The sequence below is a fragment of the Monodelphis domestica genome, chromosome 5, assembly GCF_027887165.1.
Source record: "Monodelphis domestica isolate mMonDom1 chromosome 5, mMonDom1.pri, whole genome shotgun sequence".
Lineage (NCBI taxonomy): Eukaryota > Metazoa > Chordata > Mammalia > Didelphimorphia > Didelphidae > Monodelphis > Monodelphis domestica.
In genome coordinates this window covers 18,562,488-18,578,020 of record NC_077231.1, presented here as the reverse complement: position 1 = coordinate 18,578,020, position 15,533 = coordinate 18,562,488, and the positions used below count along the sequence as shown (strand labels likewise).

The following is a 15,533-nucleotide window of genomic DNA, read 5'->3' as shown; positions in this document are numbered from 1 at the left end:
TAATTTTCCTTGGTTACAAGACTCATGTTCCTTCCCTCCCCTTCCCCCAGCCCCCTCCTGTATATGATGCACAACTCCACTGGGTTTAACATGTGCCATCGATCAAGACCTATTTCCTTATTATTAGTATTTGCACTAGGGTGATCTTTTAGAGTCTACTTTCCCAGTCATAGCCCCACCGCCATCAAGTGGTTGTTTTTCTTCTGTGTTTCTACTCCCACAGTTCTTCGTCTGGATGTGGATAGTCCTTGAGAATTGTCCTGGATCATTGCATTGCCACTAGTAGAGAAGTCCATTACATTCTATTGTACCACAGTGTATCAGTCTCTGTGTACAATGTTATCCTGGTTCTGCTTCTTTCGCTCTGCATCACTTCCTGGAGGTCATTCCAGTCTCCATGGAATTCCTCCACTTTATTATTCCTTTGAGCACAATAGTATTCCATCACCAACATATACCACAATTTGTTCAGCCATTCCCCAATTGAAGGGCATCCCCTCATTTTCCAATTTTTGGCCACCACAAAGAGTGCAGCCATGAATATTCTTGCACAAGTCTTTTTCCTTATTATCTCTTTGGGGTACAAACCCAGCAGTGCTATGGCTGGATCAAAGGGCAGACAGTCTTTCAGTGCCCTTTGGGCATAGTTCCAAATTGCCTTCCAGAATGGTTGGATCAGTTCACAGCTCTACCAGCAATGCATTAATGTCCCAATTTTGCCACATCCCCTCCAGCATTCATTACTTTCCTTTGCTGTCATGTTGGAACATTCTTGACAATTTAATGAAATATCAAAAAGGAAAGGATGTTGGGCAGTTATAATCTGTTTTTGGTGAACCTATATGCTATCTTTTTGTGATCCTTCAAAATGTTCAGAAATCACCTTTAATAATGTTCTCAGAATTTTCCAGAAATCTAAGATAACTCTAGCACCTTATTGTTTGAAGTCTACTCTCTTCCCTTAAAAGAAAATTAGGACATTGCCTGACCTTCCTATGCCACTTCTTCCATTCTCTCTTATTTATTTACTGATTATACCTGAAGATATTATCTTCTATGTTTGGGTCATTTGAAATCATTAAACATTCTCATGCCACCTCTTTCTTCTCTTAGGTTGAATTTCACTTCTCTGCTAAACATTTTTAGTCAATAAGAAAATTCCCCAAACTCAGTCTCATTGGTAGATACAGGAAGAGCTGAAATGTTCTAACTTTTCTCAAATATCTGTTGTTATCTCATCTACACCTTGAATTATTCTCACTCTTCTTTGATCTTCCTTTTAACCATAACATTTTTGTTGCTTTGATTTGTTTCAGTCCCATCCAACATTTTGTGACTCCAATTGGAGTTTTCTTGGAAAAGATACTGGAGTGATTTGCCATTTCCTTCTCCAGCTCATTTTACAGATGAAAAAACTGAGGCAAATGGTTCAGTGTCTGCAGCCAGATTTGAACTCAAGAAGATGAGTTTTCTTGACTTCAGGTTCAGCACACTAGCTGCCCCTAATCCTAACCTAATGTAGTTGATTTTAAAATACTCCTTTGTTCTAGGAATTCTTGGACAGTCTCTGCTTTCCTGTTCCGGATACTGTTTATAAAAGATTGTTTAAGTCCTTTGTATTTAAACTAGGTTACTTTTCCTCCTCTCTACATCCCTTTTTCAAATCTCATATGGGGTTCCTGCTTGTCCACATCTGTATCTGTGGACAGCTCCCTTTTTTCTACCTCAGAATTGTTTTATGAAAGATTTCTCTTTCTTCTTGAGCCTACTTCCCATTTTCATTTTAGGCTCTCTGTTATCTCAGAGTCCTCAAACCAATTAAGAATTCTCTATGGTGTGGATGAGTGAAAAGTTTACATTAGTTCAGTTTATACAGCACTTCACAGAGTACTTTCTTCTAAGCCTTTAGATTATTACACCCATGTGGGAATGGGCTTAGAAAAGTCAATTGACAGCCACGACATGGTTAATAAGCTCAGGTCCAAATCTAAGATTGATTTAGAACTGGAAAGGACCTTAGAAATCATCAAGTTCAACTCCTTTATTTTACAGCTGAGGAAACCAGGGCAAAGAAAGATGAAATTACTTTCCTAAAACCCCAGAGAAAGAAAGGGTCAGAGCCAGGCCTTTTGTATTCTGACTAAATCCAGTGCTCTTTGCACTACATCTTGTTGCCTCAAACATAAAAATACAACACTTATAGGAAACTATTTGAAATTTATTTTTAAAAGGATTTTAAAGCATGCTTAAAATTTTTAGTAGTCTGTCATTAATCTATTGTTTTCAGCTTTTCCTCTTCTGTTTCACAGCAACATATTTTTATGGAAAACCTAACACTCAGAGGCAACTAGGTGATTCCGTGGACTGAGAGCCAAATGTGACCTCGGACACTTTCTAGCTGTGTAATCCTGGACAAGTCACTTAATTCCCATTGCCTATTGATTCTAAGACAGAAGGTAAGGGGAAAGAAAGAAGAGGGGGAAAGAAAAAGAAACTAGCATTTGGCAGTTTTTTTATTCAGTCTTCCTAGTGTATATTTTATACATACATACTCAGCCCTAGAAATGATATCAGCTGGATCAACTGGAAAATGAATTTTTCTTAAATACTCTGTGGAACTAATTCTATCTCCTCAGATAAAGAAAACAGTAGTATTGCATCCCTGAATTTTGATACCTTTTTCATTTGCTACAAATATGGTCACATCATTTTAAGCTAATTCAGTAAATGGTATAAGCATGAAGTACTGATTTGTACTATTACCTAGAAAATCATTTCAACATATTAGGCAACAGCTTCCCTCTGCGAAGTTTTACTAGATAAGTGAAAAATACGCCTTTTTTTTTTTAACATAAAGGAAGCAATAAAATTCTAGTTTGTAGATTTAGCTGAGTAGAGTATTACTTGCTCTCTTGGTTTTATCTCAAAAACCATAGTTTTGCAACAGAATTTATGATCGTTTCTTAAGCCTGTTCCCATACTGGGAAGAGTATAGATGTCTGGCATGAGCATATGCATTTATTACCTTTTTATAAGAATTTTCCTTAGCTATCAACAGAGCCCTGAGAACAAAATAAAAGATAAACATGGCCAAATTGTTATGCTTTTCTACTTAATTTTTTTTTTATAATGTATATCAGCTATATATTGTGATCATGTTTCCATGGCCTTAGACCCAAATTTTTTCTTTTAGTATAATTTCATTGAAAGTTGTGTAGTCTTTATAAGTAGGATAAACTATCATGAATTGCTATTATCTTTAGTTACCACTCTTCATATTCCTTAAGAATATTTAATTATATTCCACAAATCATGATTCCTCATACTGCATAATCAAATCTATTTTTAACATTTTTTCTTGGTTATCCTAAGTCAAGTATCAGTAATTTTATCACTCAGAACTGAATTCAGCAGTGTTGATCATAACTCTTCTATCATGAGCCTATGATAAATTGTGGTTTTAACACATAATAAAATATTTCATCACAGATTTAGAGCTGAATGAGACCATTTAGAACAATCTCTCTTTATACATAAAGAAACAGACCTAGAGAGATCATTTGAGTTGCCTGTAGTCACACAGTTAATAAGTGTAAGAGACAGAACTCAAACCCACATCTTATTTCCAAGCCAAGCACTATCCACTGTGTTATGTCATGCTGCCTCTCCTAAAAATACAGTAAAAATCATTCTTTAGAAGACCTGTTTTTTCTCTAATAAGCTTTTTGTTTTCAGTGGATTTATCCTCTTTAATCAAGTAAAATAAATTTTGTAGCTATGTCATGACCAACTGTATTAGAGTTCATGAAATTAGAAATTTATAAAAATTTCCCATACCAATGATTAGGAATAATTAGAATCTAAAGCAGAAGAACATTATTAAATGAAAGGAGGAAAGTTACCGACAAGATTATTTGGTTGAAACTACTTACTGTTTTAAAACTGTTTTTGAAACTGTTTTAAAAGGAAAACAGAATTGGGACTTTGTAGTAGATAAAGTAAAATTTTAATCCTCACATGGACTGAACCAAATCAAAGAAATGTTTGCTAAATGGCTGCTGTGGGTAGGACACTGCAAAGCTTCAGAGTTGATCACTTTTGAATAATTTTGTTTGGGAAACAAGTTCAAGACAATCCATTATGCATTATTTCTTTAGGGAAACTAATGCTAGGCATTAGGGAAGTCTATTTTGCATAATTTCTTTTAAAGAATTCAATTTTTTTTTTTAATTAAACCCGTACCTTCCATCTTGGAATCAATACTGTGTATTGGTTCCAGGACAGAAGAGTGGTAAGGGCTAGGCAATGGGAGGTTAAGTGATTTGACCAGAGTCACACAGCTGGGAAGTGTCTGAGGCCAGATTTGAACCCTGGACCTCTCGTCTCTAGGCCTGGTTCTCAATCCACTGAGATACCCAGCTGCCCCTGAGAATTCAGTATTCTTAAAATGGACAGAGATTGGGGGACAGAGGACCTCAGCTCCAGTTCTTGAACAACTATTTACCACCTCTATGATGTTGAGCTAGTCTTCAATTCTTTGGGGCTTGCTATAAATAGGGCTTATATAAAATGAAGTGATAGGATTAGATGGCTTTTAAGGTCCACCTCTAAATCTTTGATTGTGTGTTTTATGACACAATGAAGTTGTTGTCTGTAACTGATGCCAGATCATCTTTTAAAAGCAAAGACCAAAATTAATGTGACCACATGTGAAAAAATAAAAATGAGAAAAAGATATTGTATGCAACTAAAACAACTTTAACTTAACCTATTTAATAATAATGCTGAAAAGGAAAAATAGGTCAAGAATTATTAAGCGCCTACTGTGTGCCAGGCATAGTTATGAGCTTTGGTGATACTAAGAAAGGCAAAAAGAGTCCTTGTCCTTAAGAAGTACATATAAACAATATATATACAGGACTTGGACACAGTCCTGGAGAGGAGGAGGACCTAAGAAGACTTCTTGCAGAAGGTGAACTTTTACTGAGACTCAAAGGAAGCCAGGAGCCAGCAACACAAAGAAAAATAATTCTAAGGCTGGAATTGACAGATGGAGCATTTTCTTTGAGGAACAGCAAGGAGACCAGTGTTACTGGATCATGAAATAGATGGGAGAGAGGCATAAGGGGCAAGAAATTTGGAGAATTAGGAGAAAGAGATCAGGTTATGAAAGGTCTTAGAAGCCAAACATGGGATTTCCATTTGATCCTGGCCATGAGAGGGGGCCGTGGAGGTTATCACATTGGGGAGGGGTATGCGGCCTGCCATCCCTGCACTTCAGGAAGACGCAAGACAAGGTCGAGGGAGAAGAAGTTGAGACTCATAACTGTACTGATGATGATTGAATTCATGAGATCACCAAGAGAAACGGCATGGAGGGAGATGAGGGCAGACCCCCTTGGACAGCCAGCACATGGACTTGATCCAACAAAAGAGACTAAAAAGGATCCTTCACACACTTGGGACCAAGAGAAAAAAAGAGTACCAAGATAGTGTCGAACGTTATAGAGAAGTCAAGAAGGATGAAAATTGAAAAAAGACCATTGAATGTAGCAATGAAGGGATCCCTAGTAACTGGAGAGAATTAAGGAAGGAGAGGACAACCGCATTCACCACAGAAAGCTTTTCCAAGGAGTTTAGCCGAGAAAAAACAATAGGGAGGTAGGAAATAGCTCACAGAGACAGACCTATGAAATAAGAGTTTCTCAAGGCTGAGGCAGTGTGTCAGGGAAGCAGCCAGCAGATGGGGAGATGGAAGAATAGTGAGGGGTGGTGATCCAGAAAAGAGGAGACAGAATGAAATCGTTTGTACTTGGGCCACTTCTCTGTATGAGATTAGGGTGAAAGGAAATGTAAGGGAAGGCATCGCAGTAATGTGATATGCGGAAGATGGACTTGGGCAGCACATTTTGTCGGGAGAAGTCACAAGAATTTCATTCAGAAGTTTAAACTACTGTCAATCAGTTTCTATAGGGAGGAGCCCAGAAAACACCTTTATTCAGCTGAAAAGAAACAGGGTAGCCAAAGGCCACCCCATGAGTTTGTAATGTAATATCATTTTTTTATTAAACCCTTGCCTTCTGTCTTGGAGTCAATACTGTATGTTAGATCCAAGGCAGAAGAGTGGTAAGGGCTAGGCAATGGGGGTTAAGTGACTTGCCCAGGGTCACACTGCTGAGAAGTATCTGAGGCCAGATTTGAACCTAGGACCTCCCGTCTCTAGGCCTGGCTCTTAATCCACTGAGCCACCCAGTTGCCCCCTGTATTTTCATTTGTTAGAGCTTACAAATAAGAATTATATTCCTTTCCAAAGCAGCATCTTAATAGAGAGACACCCAATTTTAAGAAGTCAACCCAAGGCTATTTAAGGGTGACCCTGGAAAGAGAACAGACAGAAGATGGAAAATATATTTTTATATAATCTCTTCTAACCATGAAGAACGGTAGAGCCACTACATTTGGACTGTCACAAACAAGTTCAGGTATGTTGTATGAAGAATTCAAAATGGCACTAAGAAAACCAAATATATCAAAAATTCAGGTGGACTGGACTAATATACAAAGTAGAGGGTCCTGCAAGTTTTTAAGAGAGTGATTTTCATTGTATCTACAGGAAAAGAAGCTACTAAATAGTGGGGAAAACCTCTTCAAAAAAAGGCAGCTAACCAAGAAAACAGAAATAAAATTATATGCTTATTTTCCCATATAGTTTTTAAAAATTGAGACTAATCTCCACATGCACACAAATGTGAAAGTATTAGAAGGCAACTGGCTGATTTCAAAAAAAGCTTTCCAATTTGTCCAAAAGATATAGTAAATATCCTACTGTTCTTATTGTCTATTTATCATAGAAAAGCTTTTTATTCAGTTGACCAAAATGCTGCCTTAAGGCTCCACTACAAACAGGTATCTCCCTAACTGTCCACATAAACAAAAACCAAATGGGCAATAAATGCCTGTTCTCCAGACTATGAGAAAGCTTGTGTGTGTGGTGTGTGGTGTGTGTGTGTGTGTGTGTGTGTGTGTGTGTGTGTGTGTGTGTGTGTGTGTGTGTGTGTGTGTGTGACACAGCAAATGGACAGATAAGAGGGAAATTACATTGGTGAAATGGAAACATTTTTAAAATGAACTCGGGCTTGGGACTATCTTTTAATGCTATATTCTTTTGATGTTTAATTCCATTCAGGTTCACAATATTTAAGCTACTACTATGCACTGTGCTAAACACTGGAGATACAAAGACACAAATAAAACCTCTCCTGCCCTCCAGAAACTTACTATTCTGCTGGAAGTGAAGAGATCAGGATTGGAGGAACTGGAGAATCAGGACAAGCCTGTCTTATCATTTTATGCTCCTAGGAAGTGTCCTTTGAAAGCAGAGTTCAGATGGAGGAGTAGTCAGAAATAGGGTTGTGTAACTATTTAGGCTACATTTTGTATAAAGTGTTAGTAGCTTGAAGAATGAATTAAAGTGAGGAAAGCCTAGAGGCAAGAAACTTTTTGCAGTCTAAGGCATTTACTTGATGGAGTCTAGAGAGTAAGCATATTGAGGTGAATATAAGAGACATTACAAAAGAATGGACAAGACCTGGTGTCTGATTTGATATGGGCCAAGGAAGGAAAAAGACTAGTCAGAGATGACTTGGAATTTCAAAGACTAGGTCGTTGAGCGTATGATTATGCAAGTGACCCATGGAAATCCAAGTTGGAGGAATATATAGGTCAAAGAAAGGAGAGACTTTTTCATTTGTGTATGTGTTGTTTTTTTGAGGAATAAAGATGGAAGATAGTGACTTTGGTTTGGGATATAATTGCTTAAAGTGACAGGAAAATATCTTAAGTGGAAATATAATATTAAATTTATAAAAAGGGACGTATTTTGTACTAAATATTTGAGGAAGTAATCATTTGAGCAGTAATGGAAAAAAGTCCTGAGGCTGAGCCTAAACCTGGCCTCCCTACAACCTCCACTCATTGCTTCTAATTCTGCCTTTTTGAACCAGGCAGAACATAGACTAATCTTTTCTCATGTATGAAGACCCTTCAGATATTTGAAGATTGTTACTATACCTTCTCCCCACTGAGCTATATATCCTCAGATCCTTTAGTCTACTCTCATATGGAATGATCTGAAGGTCCCTGTCCATATAAGGAATCCTCTTTGGAATGCTTACCAGTTTTATCAGTGCCTTTCCTAAAGTGTAGGACCCAGAATTGAATATCTGGTCAGGGAAAAGTACCACAAAATAGTCTCAGTGCCTCTCAAAGAAATCTAAGGTCACACTTGCTTTTTTGGCTGCTTAACTCATTGAGTTTGCAATTCCACTCAAACTACAGATCTTTTCCAAAATGTTTGCATTCATTTCTTATGTTGTACTTGGGAAGCTAAATTTCTTTAACCCAAATAGAAGGCTTCACATTTGTCCCTATGTAGTCACATCTAATTTGCTTAGGCCCAACATTTTAATTTGACTGTGTTGAGAATTTTTTTTAATAGTCCTATTCTGTCATCAAATGTATTACTACCTATTCCTCCTACCGTTGTGTCATTAATGTTCACTGAATTGAACTGAATTGAATGCATTTTAATCCCCATGTCATCAGTGCCCTTATCCAATTCACTGTTTAAAAATGTTAAATAGCACAAAGCCAGACACAGATCCTTAGGGCCTTCCATAAAAGACTGATTTTCAAGTTGATATCACACTATTAGTAACTATTCTTTCTGTTGGTCCATTCCAGTTCTGAAATCACAAAATTACTATCTTCTAGTAAACATTTCTCATCATAAGAATAGCATGAAAAATAACAAATACCTTGTTAATATTAAGATAAATTACACCTCTAGCATTTTCCTGATCTAATAAACATGCTGGGTGCTGAATTTCAAGGTACAAAGCATATCATCTTTAGTTGCTTTACCCCTGCGTAATCATAGTGCATCTCTTTTCTGTTTGTCCTTCATCACCTTGCAGGTTTCCATTTTTTCTCCTCAAAAGCTAAGTTGGCCAAAGATCTGTAGGTTTCCCCATCAGTCTCTCTAAACAACTGCCTGCCACTTCTTCCTCTGGTTTCTCATTGTGTCATTAACATTTTTTTCTTAAGAACTTGCCATCCCTCCTAGGGATTCTGACAGACCTCAGAATTTTTAATTCATGGGATCCTACATATCTTTTGTCTAAACTCTGAAATCTCTCAAAATATATTGTGCACATCAAACTCCATCAAGCTTTCCTTTCCTCACTTACAAAGATGAAGTGTTCAGATTCACCCAAGGATCCTATTATTTACCCTCCAGTCCCTTTTTGGTGAGAATCAGATCCAGAAAAGACATTCCTTTATTGGCTGCTCTCCATTTTAAAGGTTAAAATCTAGACAAGCCAAGAAACTATTAGTAGTCCTGCTTTTGACAAAGTGAGAGAGCAGATAATTGAATAATATCTCTATCATGCCTCTGTGCCAAGATTTGTGGTCTATTTTCCAAACTCCACAACTATTTCTTCTTTCTGTTTAGGTTTTCTATAGTATACTCTGATGACATACCAGTTTTGTTTTTGCTACCATTTATCTTCACTCAGAAGCTTTCCATCATCTTTCTGTCTTTCCCCCACTGTTTCCTGGATTTTCTCATATGGTTATATATTTCAATATACAATTATTAATATTTTCCCCTCCCTTTTTAGCTATCCAATTCCATGTGAATAAGGTATACTCTTTCTTAACCATATTTCTGTTGTGGGACTCTCCCCTGCAAGTGTCAGTAATATCTACTGTCAGGTCAAATTCCCTCCTCACATCGGTAGTTCTGTTTCACCTTTGCCACGAATATTATGCGTCTTTAATGATGCCTCAAGTTGTATTAACTTTATTGGTAGCTACATCATCTCCTGGACTTTGTATCTATTTTATATTTGCTTTTCTGTTTATGCAGTGTTTTTCTCTCAGAAGAATGATAGCTAATATTTAATTAGTGTCCACCATGTGCCAAGCATTGTCTTACATGTTTACAAATATTTCATCTGATCCTTACAATAACCCAGTCAGATAGAAACTGTTAAACCCCTTTTTTATTAGAAAGAGAAAAATCTAATAATTTGTATCTGCAGTGCCAATGCATATAGTAAGTGCTTAATAAATGCTTGTCAAATTGAACTGATTCATATTGAACTTAAAGTTCAATAGAATGCCCATGTCTTTTTTACAGGAACTATTTTCTAGCCACATTTCTTCTATCCTCTATTTACAGAGTAAACTTCTTGAACTCTGGTCCAGGTTTTTCTGTTCCTCCTTTAAAATGTGTATTTTCTCATTTCCATCAGGGGTAGATAGTCTTGATAAGTCTCTAGAACATTCCTATAGAAGTTTTGGAGATAGGAGAAAGTAGTCAAATGAGTTGGTCATTGCTAATGGCTTCTTAATATGTTTTTAAGAATATCAACTGTGATTACATATTGTTTGGAATTGACCAGTTTTCAAGACATCTTGGAAACTGATCCATGAATAAGCATTCATTCAGAAGTGCCTTGTCTCCATCTTTGTTTTTTTTCCATGTTTGCTTAGTCCAGTAGCCCCACCCAACTTTATCTCCATAAATTTCATTTCTACTTTTGGGAGAATCCAAATGTGATGGCTTGACTATCATCATTGACAAGAAGGGCTGCTAAAATGCTTCCAAATCTGTTCCATTTTCCATTTATTTTTTCCTTCCAGGTTCATCTGGAATGCTCTTGCTATTATAATTTGGCATAACTATGTCTGATGACAAACTTTCTGCCCCCTTATTTCCATATACTATTTTGTGATGTAATACTATCTTCTGTCATCCTTTTCCTTATTTTGCAAATGAATTTGTACTCTCAAGTCTGTGTTGCCCTTGGCTGCCAGTCTCTAAACTTGGCAGAGTTCAAAAGTTTGCTGGCTTAGGCAGTTTCTAAGTAATTTTGGCTTTGTTAGTGTACTAACTGCTTTGGTACAGAGGAAAGAGCACAGGCTTTGGAGTCAGAGAGCCTGGGTTTCAATTCTGGCCCTTATTGTTTGTTAACTTGAGGGAAATCACTGCTCTTGGCCTTGGATTTTTCACCTTTAAAATGAGAGAAGTCTCTAAGCCTTATTCAACTCTAAATATGATCTCATGAAGCTTGTTTTTAAAATAGTGATAACCAATGACTGATTTAATCTTTACCTCTCAATATTCTTAGAGTTAATTTGTTTAAAGAGATGAGGTTTGCACTGTTGTAATTGTCCATTTTTACTTTTTGTTTTAGTTCAATGTTAATTCTGGCTCCTTGAACATAGACAGCTAATAAAAAATTGTTTCTACAATAATAACTAATCCTTTGCTAGTAATATGTCAGTTTCAATTTTTGTGCTGGAATTTTGTTGTCACCATTTGCAGAGCCTTCCCATAACTCTCAGCCTAAAGAAAATGTTTTTAATGATAAACTGACCTTGAAGCTTTGGAGTAGCCCACAAGTGTCTTTGGCCTCTCATTTCCTAATCCTACTTTTCTAATATTCTCTCCTTTTGCTTATTGTTTTTCTTTTATTTATTTTGTTTCCTTATTATTCATTTTTAAGTGAATAATCTTAAGAAAAAAACCAAACCCCCAAAACATGTGCCCAAATAATTGAAAAATCATCTGCTTTCAAATTCCAATAGTTCTTTCTCTGAAGGTGGAGGGCATTCTTTGTCATATTCTGCTTATCTTTGGAATCAAAGACAAGAAGTATGAAATTTAGGTAAGTTATGGAAAGCACTTTGTAACCATAAAACTCTATTAAAAAAGAAGTATTTTCCTGACAAAATGTCAAGTCAAATGAAGTGCAAGGAGTTCAATTATTACAGTGCCATTTGACAGATGGGAAAATAAGCTTAGAAAGGTTTAAGTGAATGAATGAAGCTTTTATTTATTAAATACTGTGTGCAAAGCACAATGAATAAAGATAGAAAAATATGTCATTGCTCTCTAATGGAAGAAACATTTAGCATTAAGGTGGAAAGGTTCCAGGATCCTAGGGTTGCAGAAGTAAAGCACCAAGTCATGCCTCTTTAATGTCATATTTATGGGGGGGAAAAAAACACAAAACCATTATTTTCTGATTTAAACTAATTGAAGTAACTTGCCCAAGGTCACATCATTTTGAAATGGCAGAACCAAATGTCAGATCCAGTTCTGCAAAGTACACCTTGCCCTGTGTGGATAGAGTGCTAGATCTGGACCACTAGTGGTGAAACTTTGGACAAGTCATTTAACCCATCTAAGCCTCCATGTGATAAACCACCCTACCAAACTTAAGAGCCAAGTGAGGTTCAAATGGTATGGTGTGTAAGGTGCAGATATCACTAACCATTTATACTTTGTCAGATGTTTTTTTCTTGCCTTTATATAAGATATTTTCCTTTTCTCTTTTTTTTATTATTAAAAATTAGTTTCTTCAAATATTTATATTACAAGACTGACAAATGTGTCTTAAAGGGCAGGCACACACTAAATATGAATTCCTCCAATACATGTATTTTATATTCTTTCTTAAACGCATGGCATTTTCACAAGTTTGCATCATAAAATGTAGAAATCTACAAAGTGCATTTGTTCGCACTACTTCTTGACCAGATGTTTTTCTGGGTGTTTCAGCTAATCTGAAGGGCGATTCCAGCCTGCACAGCAGTCTCCTGTTCCATGCATGCCAAAATGCCGTATTTCTGGCTTGTGCTGGCAACCGGCCTATAGAGCATCATTCTGCCCAGTACTGGCCGCTCTTGCTAACAATTGCCGGGCTTTTCTTTCACCCGCTTTCTCCAATCTGATGTGGCCCGACCCTATCGTCTGCACCAAAGAGAAAGGGGAAAGGAAGGCATTCAACACTTAACATTTTTTAAAACAATTTTTTTTTTTAGATTTGTTTCAGTTAGTCAGGCATGGTCCTCAGATCTGGGTAAGAGCAGGGCAGTGGTCCGGCTTCGTTCCCGCCCCCTCCCTCCGTGGACTACACATCCCAGGAGCCCTTGCGCGGCCCGGCGAGGAGCCTGGGACGTGGAAGATGGCCATCTGCTTTCCCGCGAATTTTCTATTAAAAAAAGCGGCAGCAAGCGCCGCAGGGGCGAGTCGTGTCCCTCCTTCTCCTCCGAGGCCAGACCAAAATAAGCCAGAAGCTTCGGACTGCAGCCTTGCGGTCTGCCCCTCGCAACGTGCCCGCCGAGGCGGAGGCGAGCGCCGCCATCTTCTCTGCCGGCAGAGGCAGCGGGCAGCCTGGTGCCCCTCCCCAGCAGTGGACAGGGTGGCGGGGGCCCGTGGCCACGAGCGGCAGCACTTGGGTGACGTGGGGGTGCGGGTCCCCCGCGCTGCTCCCCCGCCTCTAGGGAACGCGATGGGGCGGGGCGGGCGTGGAGGGGAAGGATTGAGGCACGGCGGGGCCCCCGATGGAAGATGGCGGCGCCGGGAAGGGGGGAGGTGGCTGCGGGGCGGTCACGTGGTGGAGGCAGCGCGCGAGCCTCTCTTAAGTGATCTCTGTGGTGCGGCCGGACACACTGGAAGAGCGGCGCGCCGGAGTCCGCGTGGCGAAGCGGGAGCGCGAGCGGAATAAGCCGCTCGCTCCCCGCGGAGCAGTCGTTGCGTTTGTTTTCGATTTCACGAGCGTTTTCCTTTTCTCAGATGCTGGGATTTCCCCGAAGGGTAACGTCAGGCGGGGACCTACGGGTCCTGCCTCTGCCGGGCGCTCCCAGAGCCCGCCTGGGCGGCTGGAGTCGGAGCCAGTGAGCCCGCGCGGGTCGCCCCGGGGCCGCCCGACCTCCGACCCTTCGCCGGGCCCCTCCAGGCGCGGAGCGGAGCCGAGCCCCGGGCTGGGCGGGGTCGCCCTGCCGCAGCCACAGTCGCCGCCGTCTCGCCGCGGACCTTTGTGCCTGGGTCCCGCGCCCTTGGCCCATGGCGCCCCCGGCCCGCGCCGCTCCAACGTCCGCACCATGGCCCTGGCTGAGGTAGTAGTTTGTGCTGTTGGTCGGGTTGTGACATTGCCCGCTGTGGAGATAACTGCGCAAGCTACTGCCTTGCTAGTGCTGGTGATGATCAGCCGCGGGTGAAGACAATGGCCCGGGGAAATCCCCTTTGTTTGCGGGGGGTCGCCGCCGGGGGCCGCCTGCTCCTGGGGCGCTGCCGCGATCCCCGCGCGAGGGGCCGGGGGTGGGGTGGGGGCCAGTGTGCAGAGTGGGGGTGGGGAAAACGCGATGCATTCCCGAGTCTCGAGAAAGGGCCCGGGTGGGGCGGGGGGGGCGCTGGGGAGCTCGGAGCAGGAAGGACTGAGCTGGTGAAGCCACATTGTGCAAAGCCTGTTTCCAAAGTTAAAGCCGGCCTCGGCTCCTTTGAGCTTTCTGGTAGCCGGGAACAATTGGTCGGGGATGGATTGGCTTGTTCCAGGGTAAAGTGCCTGACCGGGTCATTCTCGTTCGGTCCGGGCATTAAAGGAAATCCTTCCTGCCCTTTTTGCGTTTGGTTTCTACTTTATCTGCATGGATTTTTATCTTGCTTTTTTCAGCATGTAAACTTGAAGTGATTTCAAGAAGCTGAAACATTGTGGGTTGTAACTCTAACTGCACTTAAATTTACGGATATAAACTGTATGGAACCTATTAAACATAAAATAAATTTCCCTTGTATTGAAAGTATTGTGATTTTTTTTTTAAGTCTAACTTATGGGGGCTCAAATTTTAAAACTAATTTAGTGGAGCGGTTTATTGGGGTGGTGCGTTCCGTCTTAGGGTCTGTGACTTTGAATCTCGATAAGCTTCATTTTGAATGTAGTGGAAACGGAGGAGCCCCTTAACTGCCAAAAGTGTATGTTAAAATTTTAACTCGCTGCAAAAGGGGAAAAAACCGCAATACAAATTGGGACCCTTGCTGAATACAACTTCCAACTTCCTAAATAAAGTTCTTGTAAATAAAAGAGAAGCTTCATTTCATAAGCTTATAGTTAGGTCAGCCGGGGGAAGGGAATAATTTGGTCTGGGCATTATGCCTAGAAAAGAAATATCCGTTGATTGTATCTTGTTTTAATAACTAAATGATTGGCTACATTACTACAGATTTGCTCTATTTAATAGCAGTGTGTTACATTTTATAGGGAAAAATACGTTTTTAATAGAATATTACATTTAAAAATTTTTCTCCCTCTTTATAGGATGGTTGTTTTGTTGTTTTTTTAAGCAAAGTTCTGAGTTAAAATTGATTAAGTAAATTGACTTCACCACGTTAGGGACGCTGTAGCCGTAAGAGAAACAATATTTTACAGCTCTACAGTTCCTTTACTCTTTAGCACCATCTCATTCAGAATAGAGGTGACCCTCCTGAAGTTAAGATAGTTTTGAAAACCTTTATGTTGTCTCCAGATAGGAAATATTAATGTGGGGTTCTCCAGTTTTGCTTTTTCTGATATTTCAGTAAAGTAACTTCCAAATTTTCACTTGACTTAATTGAGCATGTGATGTTGAACAAATGCAAAAATAGTATATCTTGGTCACAGCATTTAATTTTAAATTTCAAA

The 15,533-nt window shown here is 39.6% G+C and overlaps 1 non-coding gene across 1 annotated transcript; it reads left to right on the top strand.

Moving 5' to 3' along the window:
• The first annotated feature begins 13,965 nt into the window (after positions 1-13,965).
• MIRLET7I (microRNA let-7i) lies at positions 13,966-14,049 on the top strand. Its single transcript, NR_032208.1, has one exon. It is a non-coding gene; the product is annotated as a microRNA let-7i (primary transcript).
• The last annotated feature ends 1,484 nt before the right edge of the window (positions 14,050-15,533 follow it).